The 18909-nt window shown below is 40.2% G+C and overlaps 1 long non-coding RNA gene across 1 annotated transcript; it reads left to right on the plus strand.

Moving 5' to 3' along the window:
- Positions 1–9778: 9778 nt before the first annotated feature.
- On the plus strand, positions 9779–11251 carry LOC5576997. Its single transcript, XR_002500305.1, has 2 exons — positions 9779–10659; positions 10719–11251. It is a non-coding gene; the product is annotated as an uncharacterized LOC5576997 (long non-coding RNA).
- The last annotated feature ends 7658 nt before the right edge of the window (positions 11252–18909 follow it).

Raw genomic sequence — 18909 nt, forward strand, 5'->3', positions numbered from 1 at the left:
TGGACTTTCAAGTTTTTCCTTAACCTTTAGAGATCACGTAGGAAAAAAGTGCAAGTTTTCGACTTAGAACTAATTTTCACCCATTCATACGACTTAGGCCTACTTTGTATGCAAATCCGAAAATTGGTAGGTCGAAAAATAGTGCTTTTCCACTACTACTTCTCAAACCATTTCAGGAGTAGCCGAAATGCATTTACGTCTGGCCACATGTCTGTCTCTTATTTTGATTTCTTATCTGAACTATTGTAATAGATAATTGGCGCAATGCTCAAAATTGCAACTATGTATGAAACAGTTGAAGTTGGCTTGAAATTTTCCAATAAAATTGTAATTAGATTACGATGTTCTAAGTCATCACAATAATGTTTTGAAATATGAAGAATTGTTCTTTCAACGAGTTTTTTTTACAGTTAATAGCTCGTATGTTTTAGTTAATACTGAAATCTTTTTGAAACTTGAATCCAAACTCAAAAGATATGCACATTTTTTCATATGTCATAATGATTTTAATGGCTAATTTTAACCGAGATCCGCACAGCCGAGAAGTCGGCAAACTAATTTCCTGGGATCTCAGTAAATAAAAGCCGAGTATCAGTAAATCGTGCTTAAGCAACCGGACAAATTGTTAGCTGAGTCTCGGTTAAAATCGGAAAACCGAGATTTGCACAGCCGAGCTCGTGAAAAAAATCCTAAGTGTGTGTATCAATTAAAATATAAAAGATCTTGCCCGGATATTCCAGGAATATCTTAGTAGAAGTGTTTACTATGGAATGATGTTCAGAATTTTCATAGAGGACAATGGGCGACCTCTGGCGATTTTTCCTTGCAAAAGTAAGTTTTCCCATAGTAAATCCCATACAAACTTTGAACGGCTGGCGCTAAAATATAGTTTCACCGATCGAGTTGAAATTTTGCACAGTTCGTATGGAACCCAAATGCAATCCAAAGAGTGAACGGGAGCGAGAATCTAAATTTTTCATATCACCGTGTCCCAGGATAATGTACATGAAAAACTTATCAGAACAAGCCATTTTTTCGATTATTGGTTTAATCGCCCATAGTGCTAGGATCGCATTTGCACTGGTTTTGTGTTGTATAACTCGATACCTCCCTTACTTGATGGTCCTTTCAATTTCGAGTTATGGAGAATTGGAAGAATTTTTCAACAGGTTCTTGAAGAATCGTTCTTCCAAAAAATTCTCAAAGAAACTCTCAAGTCATTCCAGATTTCTCTGAGAGCGTATCCTGGGAGCTACTAAGAAATTTTTTTCAGAAATAATTGGACAGAATTCCTGGAAAAAACTCGTGATTAATTCCTACAAACTACTAAAGAGAAGCCTTTTACAGATCTCCAGAATTTGTCTGGACTCTTGAGAAAATCTTGGATCTTGGACACGGAAAATGGCCATGCAAATTGTGGAGTTTTCATGTCTTCACTGTATGACAGTTTCATTATTATGATCCTCCATATTAACACGGTCTACTCGACAGTTTGCCAAATCCTTTTCTCTTGAAGAACACGGTAATTCGGCTGGTTACGTGTCCACCAATGCGTTGGGTACTCTGTCCAGGTTCAGTCCGTACTCGCTCGTTGCTTCGCCTTCGAGGTCGACATTTCCATCCTAGCTGACATCCTGATCGGAGCCATTCCACTGCTGACGACATGTGTACCGAATTTCCCAGATGCCGTCAACCGCTCGACTGCCTGTGCCAACCAAATACTACTGGCGTTTCTGCACCAATGCAAGGCGATCCTCGAAGCAGGTCCGTCCCACTCGGGCTCAGATTGGGTACCACTTCTAGTACTGCATTTGGTCCCTCGGTAGTGCAACGGTTCCGAAGGACAGAAAAGCCGCGTGGACGGAACTCCTAGGACGGGTAGGTCCTAGTAGATGAGTTCAACGAACGTCCATTTCCAGTACCCGTTCGGTGTTTCCACGCTACCACCTCCACCGAAAGAGTTCCGCAGTCTACCGTACCACCATCTCTCCAGAGATCCCGAGCATACCGGCCGGTTAAGTAGGTTTAGATTTAAGTAATTACACTACTACCTTTTCCAGTCTTCGTCGCTTGAGCTGTTTGCCTCGCTTACCACAGTCGGAGTGTTTTGTCTGAAAATACGTTTAATTTGGTGTATATTATTTGTTTAATGTTATGTAGTGTATTGCATTCTGAAACGCCAATTTCACTGCACAAGAAAACATCTTCCTGAGTCTACGAACGTGCATTTATTGCCGATTTATTTCATTGCGGGAACGAAATTATATTCATCACCATCGTTTCGACTCTACTTGCATCCAACACAGTTGTTATTCCAGATTGCTACACGACGCCATCAATACGTATACTTCTCGTCGATAACAGTTGGTGACGTAATGGATAGCTGCAATGCATGCAAAGCCGAAATCCGTCCAGAAGATATCGTTGTTTCTTGTGACATGTTATGTGAAAGTCGGCACTGTTTTCATGCTAAGTGTGTGGGTCTAACGTACGACGAAGGTTGTGCGTGCTTACATCGCAACATTTTTTGGATGTGTGACTCCTGCAGGAACTTCATCGAAACCGGTCGATTCCGAACTTCGGTTAAGGATGAGGAAAATGTCGAATATGCGACGAGAAATGAGCTCAACTCTTTGAAATCCGAGGTGGAACGAATTAGTAAAATAATGTCCCAAACTGAAAAGAACTGCGAGACTGTAATTGATACATCCGCTTCATCTAGTCAACGACATCATAACTACATCGCTAAACATTCTACTCCTGTTACTTCAATTTTGATGCATGAAAACGACCTGGCTGCCAATACTATGAACGATTCAATAGATCTGTACGTATCGAACATTGCAACCGACGTGACCGAAAATGAACTGAAGATGATGGTATGTGAGTCCATTGGAGCGGAAAATGTGTTGCATGTAAAATGTTTGGTAGCTTCGTGGATGAACGTCTCAACACCAGGCTTTATTCTGCTCATCTTGATCTGATAGATGAAGCGACCTCGTACGCTCACAACAATTATGAACCAGCATTCGCTGTTGGTTGAATAATCCGTGGCTGAGAGAGTGGAGAGAAACGTTGGCTCTATCCAAACGCACATCTTCCATTTGACAGCTCTAGCTTACTGCGAGGCTCTGCAAACACATCATCATTGGTTTTGGGATGAACTGAGGTTGGTTTCTCCGTCAACACAAGAGCATGATTTCGCTGTCCTCTTTGCCCTTTTGGGCAAAGAGCTACAAAGAGACAACGAAGAGCTGTCTGGAAATGCTCTTCCCCGAACTGAGAAATGGGAAAACATGCTCTCCCCCTAACTGAGAAAGGGAGAAAATAATCTCCTTCTCTTTTAAGCACTGAGGTTGTCAAAACAAGCTCTTCACCACTGTGGGAATGAAAATAACAAAACACAAACGTGTGAACTCTTCATCCCGCAGAGCTCGTACGCTCAGTTTGCGTATGGGTAAAATCGCTTCTCTTTTGTAGTTGATCATTAAAAGGGGGAGAAAGAGGATAAGTCAAGAGCAAGGAAGAAGCCTGCTCAACACTGAACTATGTATCTTTCAAAGTTTCCGTCGATGCACGATTCCGTGATGCTGCCCTGAGGAGATCTAGTTGGCCAAACGGAGTAAGATGCCGTGAGTTTCATGAACACGCAAACGTTGTATGGCGACCAAATCGAACAACATAATTCTATTTCGATTTATCTAAACCGTTCTTTTAAATTTGCATCTCTTTATATGTAACTTTGCTGATATGTAATGTATTTTAGTTAAGAATTATATCATACTACTGAGGGATTCCACGGAGGCATGCAAGTCGATTCTGATCGACCATTTCAAAAATATCTGAAACTTTGCACAGTTTTTCAGTTCCATCTAAATCGTCATTTTCCGATATCAAATCTTCAAGTTGAGTCACGACTAACTTTTCAAAAGGGTGTATGTAAAAATGGTTCAAAAATATTCAAAAAGCTGCACAGCAAAAACGGTTCGTTCGATTGTTAGACAACTAAAGAAACAAAGTTAGACAACTAAATAAAAATTCCAAAAAAAATACACACAGTAAAAAAATTTTTTTTTCTGCATTAAAAAACATTATTTTTGTCACAAAAACTCAAATATCTCAAAACCCTATCGGAATACCAACGTAATTTTTTGAGGGAAAACGGTCCATTATATTAGCTATCTACCATAAAAATTTGGTGATGGTAAGCCAATAAACAAAACAGTTATGACATTTCAAATATTTCACAAATTTGACACTTGGCGAATTTTTTTTTTTTCATTGTTAATTTTTTTTAGGACCGCAGTTTGTTGCTGAATTTTTTGTTAAGGGTACCACATGAGGTTAACAAGTTGTTTTCATGATATTTTATTTAATTATTCATAACTATTATAGCATCTATTAGAAAGTTAGACGCGATCCAGTGTTGTGATCTAAAATCTTGATAGTGTCATATTTTTTATTGTACGTAACTGAAGAAAAATTCTCTCAATAGTGTTGAATCCTTTTGATAAAAGAAACCTATAAGAAATCTAATATTGAAGACAAAAGCTACAAAAAAAGTTTTCTATACAGGTATACGACTTGTTTACCTGCAAAAAGTTTACCTCGTAGAGAACAAGGCGGGTCTATACCCAGGTGATCTAGTATACGTAAAGCAGGTCGGTTTTCTCGGCGCTGGTTTTCTCCACAAAGTTAAAATCTGATTACACCTGGGTATAGACCCGCCTTGGTAGAGAATAGACTTTGTTAATCATATTTAGGAGAAAGCGAGTAACTTCAACAACATTAAAAACATGATAGGTACATACCATGAACATACTCACGAAAAAGCTAAAAATATACTACCACTATGGTTATAAAAGATTTAATTGTAAAATTTTTCTTCAGTCAAGCAAACGACACCAAACTAGTCAGTAAAAACTTAAAAGTGATTTTGTTTATTAAAATCTAACGAGCAACATGAGTAGTCGCTTTCTCAACTGTTGCAGGCCGTTTGCAGAAAAAAAGTGTTCGAAAGAGCTACGAAATCTCACCGAAAGCACCATAGATAAACTGAAAGCGGCTGGATATGCTCCAATGTCTACATTGAATATAAATTTACGCATTTGTACGTCCTGCCGTTTAAACGTTGACAAACGGGCAATCTGTACATCATCGGTGGATCAGGTTGCAGGAAGTTCGAAAACAACAACAACTGAGGAATTACTAGATGCACCGACAACAACTGAGGAGTTACCAGAAGTACCAAGTGCAGATAGTCTTGCCACGGTACCATCAGCGACATCTGTTTCAACAAATCAATCAGAAGATGAGTGCATCCAGAAGGTCAACATCGAACGCTTCAACGAAGGGATAGCTGGAATAAAAGTGACTCCGATTAAATGGACGAAGATGGGTTACGTCAATTATCCCGAGAAAAAATACCGTGAAATCAACGAAGCTGTACGAAGAAACCTCTTCAAATTAGGACCTGAGGATGTGGAAAATACAGACTACGATGAGGTAATTATGAATATGAAGGAAAGGTTCTCGAATCTAGCCACGACAAGGAAAGAAAAATTATTGATTGTGTCGATGCTGCCAAGCTCGTGATCTATTCAAGACGCCATTGATGAGTTCAAAACCAATAGAAATACAGCAAAAGAGGCAAAACAATTCAAAAATAACTGTCTTGCAACCAAAAATGCTAGGTCGAGTACTTCATTAACAGATGAGACAAAAGAAAAAATAATTCAATATTTTGAAGACGATGAAGTAAGTAGAGCTATGCCTGGCCAAAAAGATTATGTATCTGTAAAAAAAGATGGAAAGCGTCAAGCAATCCAAAAACGATTAATGATGACTACTTTGAAAGAAGCGTATACACGCTTCAAGGAAATTAACGAAAATATTAAGGTAGGTTTTTCCTCATTTGCAAGCCTTCGTCCAAGGCAATGCAAGCTTCTATCCAATTCAGGAACTCATAATGTTTGTGTGTGCACAACACACGAAAATATTAACCTAATCTTACATAGTTTGAAAAGAATCAATTTATCAAAGGATATTAAAATGTTAACTGGTAGTCTTTTGTGTGAAAATACAACATCAAATTGCTATCTACGATCTTGTTCGGATTGTCCAGATTCTTCATCATTGGAAAATACTTTATTCGCTGAGTTTGAAGAAAATTATATTGATCAGTTATCATTTGAGCAATGGGTGACCACGGATAGGTGTGACCTAGAAACTATTGTAAAACCTGTAGATGAGTTTGTGTCATTTTTTTGCTTGAAATTAGAAAGTTTAATTCCTCACGACTTTATTAAAACAGAGCAATCCCGCTTTTTAAAAAATACGAAAAATACATTACAAGATGGTGAATTTTTAGTCATTTGTGATTTTTCTGAATTTAGCTTTGTATTGCAAGATGAAGTGCAGTCCCATCACTGGAACGTACAACAAGCTACAATTCATCCATTCGTTATTTATTTCAATGGAAGTACGCAAATTGAACATTTTAGTTTTATTGCAATTTCCGAAGATTTAAGACACGACTCAGTATCTGTAAATTTGTTCATTGCCAAAATGATTAACTTTTTACGCGTTGATAAGGATAAAGAAATCAGAAAGATATATTTCATGTCTGATGGAGCAGCATCGCAGTACAAAAACCGTAAGAATTTTTCGAGCCTATGTCAATTTAAATCAAAGTACGGAATTGATGCAGAATGGCATTTCTTTGCTACGTCACATGGCAAAGGTCCTTGTGATGCTATTGGAGGAACCATAAAGCGCATGGCCACAAGAGCAAGTTTAGTCAAAGAACGTGAGCATCCAATTAAAACTGCAAAAGAACTATTTGATTGGGCGAATCGCAGAAAAGAAGAAGATTTAACAAAATTATCATTTTGTTTTACTACTACTGAAGAGTACGAATTAACGGCATCAGAGCTCAGCGAGCAATATAATAACGCGAAAACGATCCAAGGAACCCAAAAATTTCATGACTGATAATGATGCAAAAGTGTTCGATATTGTAAAAAAATTGAATAACAATAAATAAATAAATAAGTATTAATAAAATGTTTTCATGATCTCATAACGCATACCTAAATCCAAAACTTTTAAAGTTTATATATAACATTTAGAAACTCATCGATCATACTCTAAAAAAAAATATCCTGGTAAAAAAAAAAAATATTTTCGTGTAATCTGTTAATTCATTTTAATTTATACATATATACATATACATATAATATTTATACATATACATAATATTTATACATATAATATACATAATACTAATGAATACATGAAAAAGACTTGTTTAATTCACGCAAGGCCCTTAACAATAAAATCAGCAACAAACTGCGGTTCCCGTAATAATTTACAACGAAAAAAAAATTTTTTTTTTCTACTATATGTGAAAATTGTGACATGTTTGAAATGTCATAACTTTTTTGTTTATTGGTTTACCATCACCAAATTTTTATGGTAGATAGCTAATATAATGGACCGTTTTCCCTCAAAAAATTACGTTGGTATTCCGATAGGGTTTTGAGATATTTGAGTTTTTGTGTCAAAAATTATGTTTTTTAATGCAAAAAAAAAATTTTTTACTGTGTGTATTTTTTTTTGGAATCTTTATTTAGTTGTCTAACTTTGTTTCTTTAGTTGTCTAACAATCGAACGAACCGTTTTTGCTGTGCAGCTTTTTGAATATTTTTGAACCATTTTCACATACACCCTTTTGAAAAGTTAGTCGTGACTCAACTTGAAGATTTGATATCGGAAAATGACGATTTAGATGGAACTGGAAAACTGTGCAAAGTTTCAGCTCAATAGAAAAAAATGAATTAAAAAATTTACCAAATTTTGGTGCTGTTGCTTGGAATCACTCTACTAGCAATCTGTACGACTTAGTCGAAGATGAAGTATAAATAAATAAATAAATAAATAAATATATAAATAAATAAATACACTGCACACCCACCACACAGCTATGTACAAATAGGGCAATATACAGGATAAATTGTGAAAAACTAAAGCTTTTAATTACACCCAACCCGATATCCGAGGTCTGATTATCCTAATAGAGTATTCCAGCCGACCTTGAGACCAGAGAGGTGCTCCAGATCGCGCTAGCCAAGAAAAGAGGTCCTTGACGCACCCAACCTCAAAAGGCATGCCGTTGCTCAGCCAAGCTTGCCGAGGTCTTTGTCCTGGCAACCCACGTGTTGTCCAACCTAGCAGTAACAATGGACGCTCAGGCGAAGAGAGGATATCCGATATCCAGGGACGAGGAGCTACATCTTCTCCGTAGAAAGTGTAGGAGTGGCAGTAACGACGGCGGTGGAGTCAGGAGTCAGGAATCCACTACTAAACGAATCGACTCCGGGAGGTTCGAGACTGGAATCTTATGGCGGTTCGACAACGTGCAGTTTCCCGATAGTAGGCCGATAGTAGACAGAAGTTGTTTGTGCAAAATATAAAAATGCTCGCCGAAAGCACCCCCAATTGCACCACTTTCAGCCGCTCGTCTTAAACCATATGTTAGAGCTTTCACGTTTACGGGTCTGGATTATATTGGGCCGCTGAATGTACGCTTCGGCCGTGGCTGTATCAAGCGATGGGTGGCGCTCTTCACGTGTTTAGGAACGCGTGCAGTCCATCTAGAGCTCGCATATTCTTTGTCCACTGAATCATGCAAAACAGCGATTCGTCGGTTCGTCGCTCGTCGCTGAGCACCGAAAGAGATCTACTCCGACAGGGGGACCAATTTTCAAGGGGCTAGTGCAGAATTACGACTATTAATGAGATCAAAGCTATTAATGAGGAGTTGGCGGAGGTATTCACAAACGCCGAAACAGCGAAGAAAGTGAGGCCTTGACTCCGAACCACTTTCTGCTGCTCAGTTCTAATAGAGTTAGTTCAGCTTCGTGGTCGAACTGGTGCCATATCAAAGTTATGTTAGACCGATTTTGGCAACGTTGGATTCGCGAGTATCTTCCGGTTTTTGCTCGGCAGCCAAAATGGTTTGGGGAAGTAGTTCCTGTCGGTGAATTGGTAATTGTTGTGAATGAAGGAGTAAGGGACACTGGAAGCGATGGATGAGTACGCAGTGCGGATGTGCAGACCTCGATGGGTATCATGCGACGCCCTGTGACGAGGCTCGCGGTATTGATTGTTGCCAAGGAAGAGAGTACCGCTGAAGAACTCTTGAAGCAATACAGGCCGGGTGTGTTGGCAATACAGGTCGACTCGTTCTATATCACCCGTATTCAACGAGAGATGTGCGCGAAGCCCGAAGTTCGATAGGGCATGTTTTGGATCGAGGACAAAAGAATAGCAAGAACTACAATCCATGTTTACATCTTCCACATATATCATTAACTAAATTTGTGCCAAAAAAAAACTCAATTTGTTTCTAAAATATTGCAACCATGTAAGTACGTACCTAAATTAACAATAAATAACTTTATGAACATGTAACATGTAGGGACAGAAACCAACAGAAACTATATTATCAGTATCACAGATCGGCGGGTTCTTATATGTAGGACTGATAATGTAAGTAAAACTTAACCTAAACCAATTGAAATGGTAGTACACATGTTTTTTTTATGTTTGTAGCTAAAAGCTAACTCTAGCAGAAGATAACGAGTTTACTCGTAGAGGTTTGAAAAGCATCCTTCCCGTGATAACAGTGGGAATTTTTTACCTTATCGCCGAACACTTTTCTCATTCTGTCTCATATTCCAAGCAACATGAACAATCAGCATTTAAATTAATAATATCGCAAATAAATTTATCTGAGCTAGTCGTTTTGACCTTGAACTCTTGCAACTCATAAACTTAATCATGAAATGCAAATGAACGCCCTATTCTGAATATCAATTGACAGTTTACAATGAAATATTTCTTTGTAATCTCCAAGTGCTTGAAATGCGAGACAAAACGGTACTCGTCTGTACTTTTTCGTGGTAATGGAGGTGGTAAATCGCTTGTGGTTTTAACTAATAACATCGAATTCAGAAGTCATATAACTTAGGTTACATTTTGACCAAATGTTTACAGATTAACACCGTCAGTGGCGTCTCTCAGTCGGGTATTTCGTCAGAAATGGTAGCGCATACAAACTGATGTAAACTTTAAATTTCACAATGGTAAGTCATCGTCCTACACATGTTCTAATTAGCCAAAATGAGTATGCTCAACTGATGATTTATACAACCTGATGAAACTCATTCAATCATACAAAAGTTTAGCAAACCAATTATCAAATATTCCTTAAACTGTTGGATGTGTACACATTACACACGACAGACTACAGGTGACCGTTTTGTGCTAATTGATATCAGAACTATAACGTGTCTAGTTCGTAGTTATGAGTAACGAACCAAGAACGGCTTGTAGGGTGCCATATTTTTCACACCCTCCGGAATAATAGACAGATGCCTTGCAACTTCTTAGAACTAAAATTATCGTGCTAGGGATCACGTATAAATGCGATTGCTAATCATCTCTCAGGGCTCAGATCCATCGCATCGATCAAGTGCGCATTTTAAGTCGGACGTCAATCCAACGTGATAAACAAGTGTGACTAAAGTGCTAAAGAAAATCCTACGTGCGATATCCATATCAAAAACAATGTTTCTTGTGAAAGTTTTGATTTCGGTAAGGCTATACAGGCATTAAAATCAATTCACAATTTTGACAGTGGTTTATTTCTTTAGTTTTTTCCACTAGTATTAGTTGGAGTCTACGGTGTCCCGCTCCAACGGGAGTTGTTGGACACATCGTCAGAAGGCACATCCTCAGATGCTGCTCCAACATATGTGGTGAATTTCGACTCGGTAGAAGCGACAACCGATCAATACTTGTTATATGAGCTGCCCATAGTGAAAAGAAGTATTATTGCTACATTGGAAAAGCAAAAAACTGCAGTCGTAGATTCAGATTCTTCATCGGTTGAGCAAAATGATATGGAAGTGGCAGAGACGCATCTCTTCCGGCCAGTGTTTCGTTACAAGTCCCAGTACGCAGAGCGAAGACGTATCAGACAAATTCCTCCGCAATTTTCACTAGTTGTGCAACAGTGAGTGTAGGTATTATCATGCTGATTTAATCTATCCTAAGTACGTTTGTGAACGATTTATCAGATCTCATTGAATAAGATAAGTGAAACGAGTGATTCTGTGAATGCTATTTGTTGAGTAATAAATAAGTCGAAAATATTCAAAATAAAATTTGTGTTTGAAATGCCCAACGCGCAATTTTTCTACGCTATTAGACCAACATCCGAAAACTCCGTTTGACGCTTGATTAAACAAAACGCAATTTAGTCAAGAAGTGATGAGGTTCGTTTAAAACTATTTGCACTCATTTTTGATATTTAACATGCCAGAAAAAAAAACCGTTTTGACTCATAGTCCCGAACACTTAAGACTAACAGTAACTTCCAATGCATTTGATATGCATGAATTTGCAGATATCTGTAAAACATTCAATTTCTTTGCAAAACTCAACCGTTAGCAGTTTGGTGTGCCGAAAATGTTGTTGATTCAATAAATTCTAGTATTGTTTTTACGTAAATGTATGTACCTAACAACATTTTAATTCAAATGCTCATACTCCGAACACCTTGATTCAAATTTCGAACAGCACGAAAAAATCGTACCGTAATCCGGGGTAACATTGATCAGTTTTTTTTTTATTTTTCTTAAAAATATCATTTCAAAATGCATACCTTGCAATTTTTAATTTTTAAAACAAGTACTGACACTCATTCCTCGTGTCTATATACAGTATTTTGCTTTCTGAAAGTTCAAAGTATGTTTGAAAAAATGTTTAGAGTGATTTTTTTATTTAGCTGATAAGGGGTAACATTGATCACCCATAACAACAACGTTCGGTAATATTAAAAACATAACTAAAATCATGGTCCCTGAAGCCGAATATGAAGGCCAATTTCTTGAAAGTAATTTACTTTTTGAGTTATTTCAAAAATAAAAACACCTTGAATTGGGTCCTAAAATTTTTAATGAAATTTCGTTTTTATTTGATAACACGAAAGAGCATGTTGCTGCAATTACTTTAGCAATTTTTCCCGCTTAAAAAAAGACTATATCATTTTTAAACTTTAACTTAAAAATTGGGTCCATAAATGAACCTTGACACTTTTGATCATGTTTGACGTTCGCTTAGTCGACAAAAATACCACAGGGGTTGTTCCTATCTGACATTTTGGAAGGGACATGGAAAACAAAATATACCCAAAATTTGAGTTTAAGCAAAGGGGTGTGACAATAAGGCAATCCATGAGACAGCTGTGATCAGCTGGTTTTTTGTTTATCATGAGATTTTGACGTTTCGCGGTCGGAGTGACGGTCGATTACAAAGGGAAATGTTAAGCTCTGATAATTTTTGCATGTTTTGTTTACCCTTCCGTTTCGGTTGCATTTACACTTTTAGCTGTCAGTCCTATCGCGGAAAGTCCTCATGGATAGCCTTCTATCTAAAGAAACATGAAAAAATGTTTTTTGGACTTAAACCATCGGAGAACATAAAAAAAATGATTAAACATGTATTTTTGGCCTAAACTTAAGTTTTTGGCACTGAAATTGGTACAGGGCTTAAGAGTAGTGTTTGATCTTTCGACCTTGACGCTTGCTGCAGCGGGAGCAGGCGATGAGGGCAGGATCGAACATGTCGCGCGTCGGTAGTTAGAAGTGAAAAAGTGATCGGTTCGTTAGGGGTCGTTCAAATATTACGTAACGCAACAGGGGGAGGGAGGGGGTCTCAAATAGTGTTACGGTCCATACAAAAATTTAAAATTGTCCATACAAAAAAAGCTGTTAGCTGTTAGCCCCTCCAACAGGGGGAGGGAGGGGGTCTAAAATTGCCAAATTTTGCGTTACGTAATATTTGAATGAACCCTTAGTAGTGTTTGATCCTTTGACCTTGACGCTTGCTCCAGCGGGGGCGGGCGATGAGGGCAGAACATGTCGCGCGTCGGACGAGTAAAATGAAAAAGTGCCGCGATCGATTGGTTCTTTTTTATCCTTCGACCTTGACGCTTGCTCCTGGGCAGACGAGTGAAGCTGATAGTGGATTGTTGCTGCTCAGTCAAGGATGACAGATCAATTGGTGAGCTCGTTTCATGTTACTATTTCTAATCTATAAAATATATATGACTGCACATTTAATCGTTACAATGGTGGGACGTAAATATGATTTTTCAACAAACTATGAATGGTTCGTCACTGTGAGTGTCGACATAAACTCTGATTCTTAAATTATTTATGTTTACCTTTTTTTTTTCAAAACACCCCTTCCTTTTTACCTTTATTTTTGTAATTAAAATAAAAACTTTGAATGGTTCGACACTACAAGTGTAGGCTTGCGAAAGCTTCACTTTATTCAACGAACTTTGAATGGTTTGCCACTGTAAATGTCGGCATAAGTATAAGGGTGTTAGAAATGTTACATTTAGATATTTGTTCAACAAACTTTGAATGGTTCGTCACCTCAAGTGTCGGCATAATTTTCCTCTACATAGAAATTGTTCATATTAAATGAAAATATTTTTTTACATACAAGCATATTTATATCTCACAAATAATTATTTATCATGGTCTAATCGCTTATCAAAGTGAATCCTGTGACCCAACGATCCTCCCCATTAACAAACATCCCTCCCAGTAACCTTTGTGGAGATGCAGAGGAAAACACGGTCTCCAAATAGCAAAGATTACACACTAACATTCCTTCCCCCAATCCCACCTGACTGCAAGGACGTGGCCGGCGCCGTTATTGACCCTGTATAAATAAAGGCATTGAATTATGCACACTGAAGAAGATTATGGCCAATCCCAGCCGAAATTCTAGTTGATTCTTTGTGCATTTTCACTGACTTCGGTCAATCACGGAATAGCAACCATTGATATTTGTAGACAGTCTAAGCTAAGCTAAGCTACGCTGAAATTGGGACAGGGCTTAAGGAACCTATTGTAAAATAAGCCTGAAGGTAGGCAATTTCCTAAGAAAATTATTGTAAGTTGTGAATTATGTTTCACTGAACATATTTATAAAAGTTTTGAAAACGGATTCGTTTTCGGCGATGTCATTTTTAGCAACAATCGCATTTTTTTGCTCATATCATTTTCAGAACTCATGTGAGACATGATTTTTTAATCGTGTCATCCATAATAATGAAAATCAATGTTTCCAAAAGTTAAAAAATTTGCTCATTAGCACAATTTAATTTTCGCAAAAACCTCAACGGGGAAAGAAAAACCATTCATGCATTGAAAATATTTCATCGTTCATTTTCATTTATTTAGTTAACATCTAAACAGATAACACTGAATTAAAAATTTCACGCCACAATACTCGATTCGTGGCCGCATCTCTCCATCCTCGATTCTGCCCCACGTTCGCCAAATCGATACGCACTTGATCCGCCCACCTTCTTGTACCAACTGGATCCAAATCGAACACTATCTTTGCAAGGTTGCTATTCGGCATTCTTGCAACATGCTCTGCCCATCGCATCCTTCCAGCTTTGGCCATCTTCTGGATACTGGGTTCACCGTAGAGTTGGGCGAGCTCGTGGTTCATCCTTCGCCGCCATATACCATTTTTCTGCACACCGCCTAAGATCGTCCTAAGCACCCGACGTTCGAAGACTCCAAGTGCTTGCAAGTCTTCCTCGAGCATCGTCCACGTTTCATGCCCGTAGAGGACTACCGGTCTTATGAGCGTTTTGTACCTGAGAGAGAGGAGACAGCTCACTGACAACTGGCTTGTTTTCTTGGCTTCTTTGATTTATTCTTCTCAAAGTGGGTTGTGCACAATGGTTCGGAGAGCACAAACTAGGTCAAAACCATTTTCACATCCCATTTGTTATCAAAAAGATCATAAAATTAAAGAATTTCAATAGTCCATTCGACAATATTTAAATATTCAACGATTCTATATGCGAGAGCACAGGAAAGCAACCTGTATTTTTAATCACATCCAGTTTTAGTTTGACCAAATTTTGACGGTTTTTCACGCTCTACCGTTTGAATGTGCGGTTTTCCAGTGACAGATGATTCCAGGTTCCCTTGACTTTTGGGAGCTCGCAATCCAAACCAACTGTCTCCTCTCTCTCAGTTTTGTACATGGTACATTTGGTGTGAGTGAGATTTTTTTTTGACCGAAGCTTCTTGTGGAGGCCATAGTAGGCTCGACTTCAACTTATGATGCGCCTCCGTATTAAACGGCTTACGTTATTGTCAGTCGTCTGCAAGGATCCAAAATAAACGAACTCGTAGACCACCTCGAACACTGCTAACTAGGCGAGTCCTGTCGCGCTCGGCCCCACCAGCTAGCATGTATATACTTTGTTTTGGTCGCATTCACTACCAGTCCAACTTTTGCTGCCTTGCATTTCAGGCGGGTGTACATGTCTGCCACCTTTTCAAATGTTCGGTCGACAATGTCCATATCATCCGCGAAGCAAACAAATTGACTGGATCTCGTAAAAATCGTACCCTGGCTGTCAAGCCCGGCTCTCCGCATAACACCTGCTAGCACAATATTGAACAACAGCTACGAGTGACCATCGCCTTATCGTAGTCCTCGGCAGGATCCAAACGAACTGGAGTGTTCGCCTGAAACCTTCATACAATTTGGCACACCTTCCATCGTCGCTCTTATCAGTCTCGTGAGCTTCCCGGGAAAGCTGTTCTCGGAAAGCTCTACATGGTCGATACTATCGTATGCCACCTTGAAATTTATGAAAAAGTGATGCGTTGAGAACTATAACCTACTATAAAGTGGTCATGGCAGCCGGTGATGCTGGAAATACTTCGGAAAGCATATCCTTTGAAAATCATGAAGTTTGATGCCCATATTGACATGGTTCCGGATATGTTCCTAATTGACCACTTCCCCCAGGGCACCTGGAACCTTCTATAAAGTGGTCTGTGCATCTAATGGTTCTGAATACGCTGCAAGAAACATCATTTTTAAGGTTGATGTCCTCTTGGATATAGCTCTGGATATTATTTACATGATTGGAAATACAAACATGACTGACCATGCTTTCCGGAACCAGTTTTACGGAAATGGTCATATTTCTGAAGATTTTGAACCAATCTTAATGCGTCCGGTGGCATTCAACTTCCTATTAGTTATAGTTTCTAGGAAAATTGCAAACATCTATCTCACTTTTCACCGCACAAAAATACAAGCGACAGAAAAAATGACATTTGGACATGACCTCAGAAAATTCGGAACATCTCCGGTGTCCAATGGCCAATATGCATGGCCAAGGAAGTTCCTAAAACTGGACCAAATTTGCCGTCGACTGCTTCCAGATGCATCCAATTTCATCCATTTTTCATAAAGTTATAAGCATTTGTTTTTGGGCAAAATTTTGCCTATCTCAATCATTTTGCCTAAACCCTGTACTTTGTAGGTCGCATTTAAGGTGAAACAGTTTTGAATCAACTTCTAAGATTGCACTAAAACTTCAAAGGCACAAATTTCGCAAAGAAAGCATCCAACAACCGTGCACTTTTTATTTTGGCTTTATGCACTAGCAGTAAGCTTAAAATAAGAAGATCAGAAACGTTTGCCAACTATTTCTCCAGTTTTGTGCCTTTGAAATCGTGAGTAGGGGCACAAGTCGGCCATTGTGCCGGCCATCTTTGGATTCTGAGATGTTTCACCTTAATATGGTGATCGCTTGAAAGTTTTTACATTCTAACTTGTCGCCTTTCTTGTAGATGGAGCATATTACCCCTTCCTTCCTCTCTTTCGGTAGCTGTTTTGTTTCTCAGATTGTGACTACCAGCTGGTCTAGACAATTGGCCATTGCTGTGTAGTTTCCGGCTTATATAATATAACTACGGATGACCTGTTCCGGCGGTAAGAGTCCACCAAACAGGGTAACCCCAATTCAAGGTGTGAAGCGAAAAACCGTGCTGAGGAATGAATGGTCGAGGGGGTGCAAAAGATGTTCGGCCATTAACGGAGCCTGTGGGGCACCTGGTCACCCCTCACAGTAATTTGTCCCTTACCGCGTTAATGCAGGGCTCTGGCGTGGTGGGCCTCTTTTCCCGTGCTACTTGTGGGATCCAAAATGAGTACAATTTCAAATCAAAATAGCAGTAGTAGTGCAGGTAGTAGCAGTAGTATGGAAGCGAACCCCTTCACAAGAAGTGGGTTAGCTAGGTCTCCGTTGAGGAGAGCGGAAGCAGGAGGAGGCAGCAGTGCACGTAGTGCCAGTGCTGGACACCATATCTCATCCCCGGCTAACGCATCGGGTGAAGTTATGGATGGAGCGTGGTTGATGAGGGCCATCAATAAAAGTAGAAATTGGCTCTCTGCTATGGAAGTGGCTGCACAGCAGCTTGACTCCATCATTGACTTTGCGTCCTCGAAGTCTAACATCAGCAAGGACCTTAAGCAGGCCCTGTTCAGACTTCGTAAGTCGATGTTGGCGGCCAAGCAGAACCATGCTGAACCCATGGCGACTGTGGCAGCGGCAGAACCCGTGGAATTGAAGGTGCCGAAGTCTACCCAGACGGAGCCCTTCGTTTTCGCGGGTAGCCCCAAAAGTACGGAAGCGGATGCTTACAACAAGCAATCGCAGAAGCGTGCGAGGCAGCCGTCTGGGGAGGAGCTACCCGGCGGCGCTCGCAAGGCCAGGCGAATATTAACCCCGAAAGATGGCATAAGTGCCGGAAAATCGGACCACAGCCAGGTGTCCCGGAAAGCCGAGAAGGGTGGGCCCGAAAATGCTGGCCCCTCACGGAGTGCGGTGGGACCAGGGGGTTGCGACCTTTGAGAGGTCCTCAATCACCACAGGTTAGGGCGGATCAGGGGGGGACGCCCCCTGGACAATCGTAGAGCGAAAGAAGAAGAAGAAGAAACAGGAAGTGCAGGAGCTCAGGGACACCAGGCCAAAGAAAGGTAGGAGGGTAGGTGCCAAGCGCAAAAAGGGTGATGCGATCATCATTAAGACGGAAGAGTCCAAGTACTCGGAAGTCCTGAAGGCGATGCGCTGTGACGCGAAGCTCGCAGATCTAGGAGCCGACGTACGCAGTGTCAGACGCACTCGTACAGGTGAAATGATCCTCGAGCTTAAGCGCGACAAGGAGCGCAAGGGTGCCGCCTACAAAAAATTGGCGGAAGAGGTCCTTGGCGAGGGTGTCGAGGTGAGGGCTCTAACGCAGTCAGTGACTCTGAAGGTGATGAACCTTGACGAGATCACCAACGCAGAAGAGCTCGTCACTGCACTGCGGCAACAGTGCGAGATTCAGGTGCCCACCGCTGCCGTTCAGCTACGGAAAGGTCCGGCAGGAACTCAGGTGGCCTTAGTACACCTACCTGTGGCGGACGCAAATAAGTCAGCTAAGGTAGGTAAGATCAAGGTTGGTTGGTCAGTATGCTCACTGAACATACATGAGCAACCAGTGATCTGCTTTAGGTGTAGGGAACCAGGACACAAGTCCTCGGGCTGTAAAGGCTCTGATAGGACCAGGTTGTGTAGGCGATGTGGTGAGGAAGATCATAAGGCACTAGGCTGCGAGAACCCTCCCAAGTGCTTGATTTGTTCCGGGAAGTCCGCGAACAACAAGCATCCAACGGAAGGCTCAAGGTGCCCGACCTTCAAAATAGCCATAATCGAAAAGACACAGTGCAGGTAACGCAGCTGAACCTGAACCACTGTGACGCAGCTCAGCAACTGCTGTATCAGGCAGTTGCTGAGTGGGGGACGGATATCGCCATCATATCGGACCCATACTGAGTACCCGCCGGCAATGGCAACTGGGTCGTGGATGAATCCGGAAAAATGGCGGCGATATGGACGACGGGTAAATACCCCATCCATGAGTTAGTGTCTACTACATACGAGGGCTTCGTGATCGC

This window comes from Aedes aegypti, chromosome 2 (genome assembly GCF_002204515.2).
Source record: "Aedes aegypti strain LVP_AGWG chromosome 2, AaegL5.0 Primary Assembly, whole genome shotgun sequence".
NCBI classification, from domain to species: domain Eukaryota; kingdom Metazoa; phylum Arthropoda; class Insecta; order Diptera; family Culicidae; genus Aedes; species Aedes aegypti.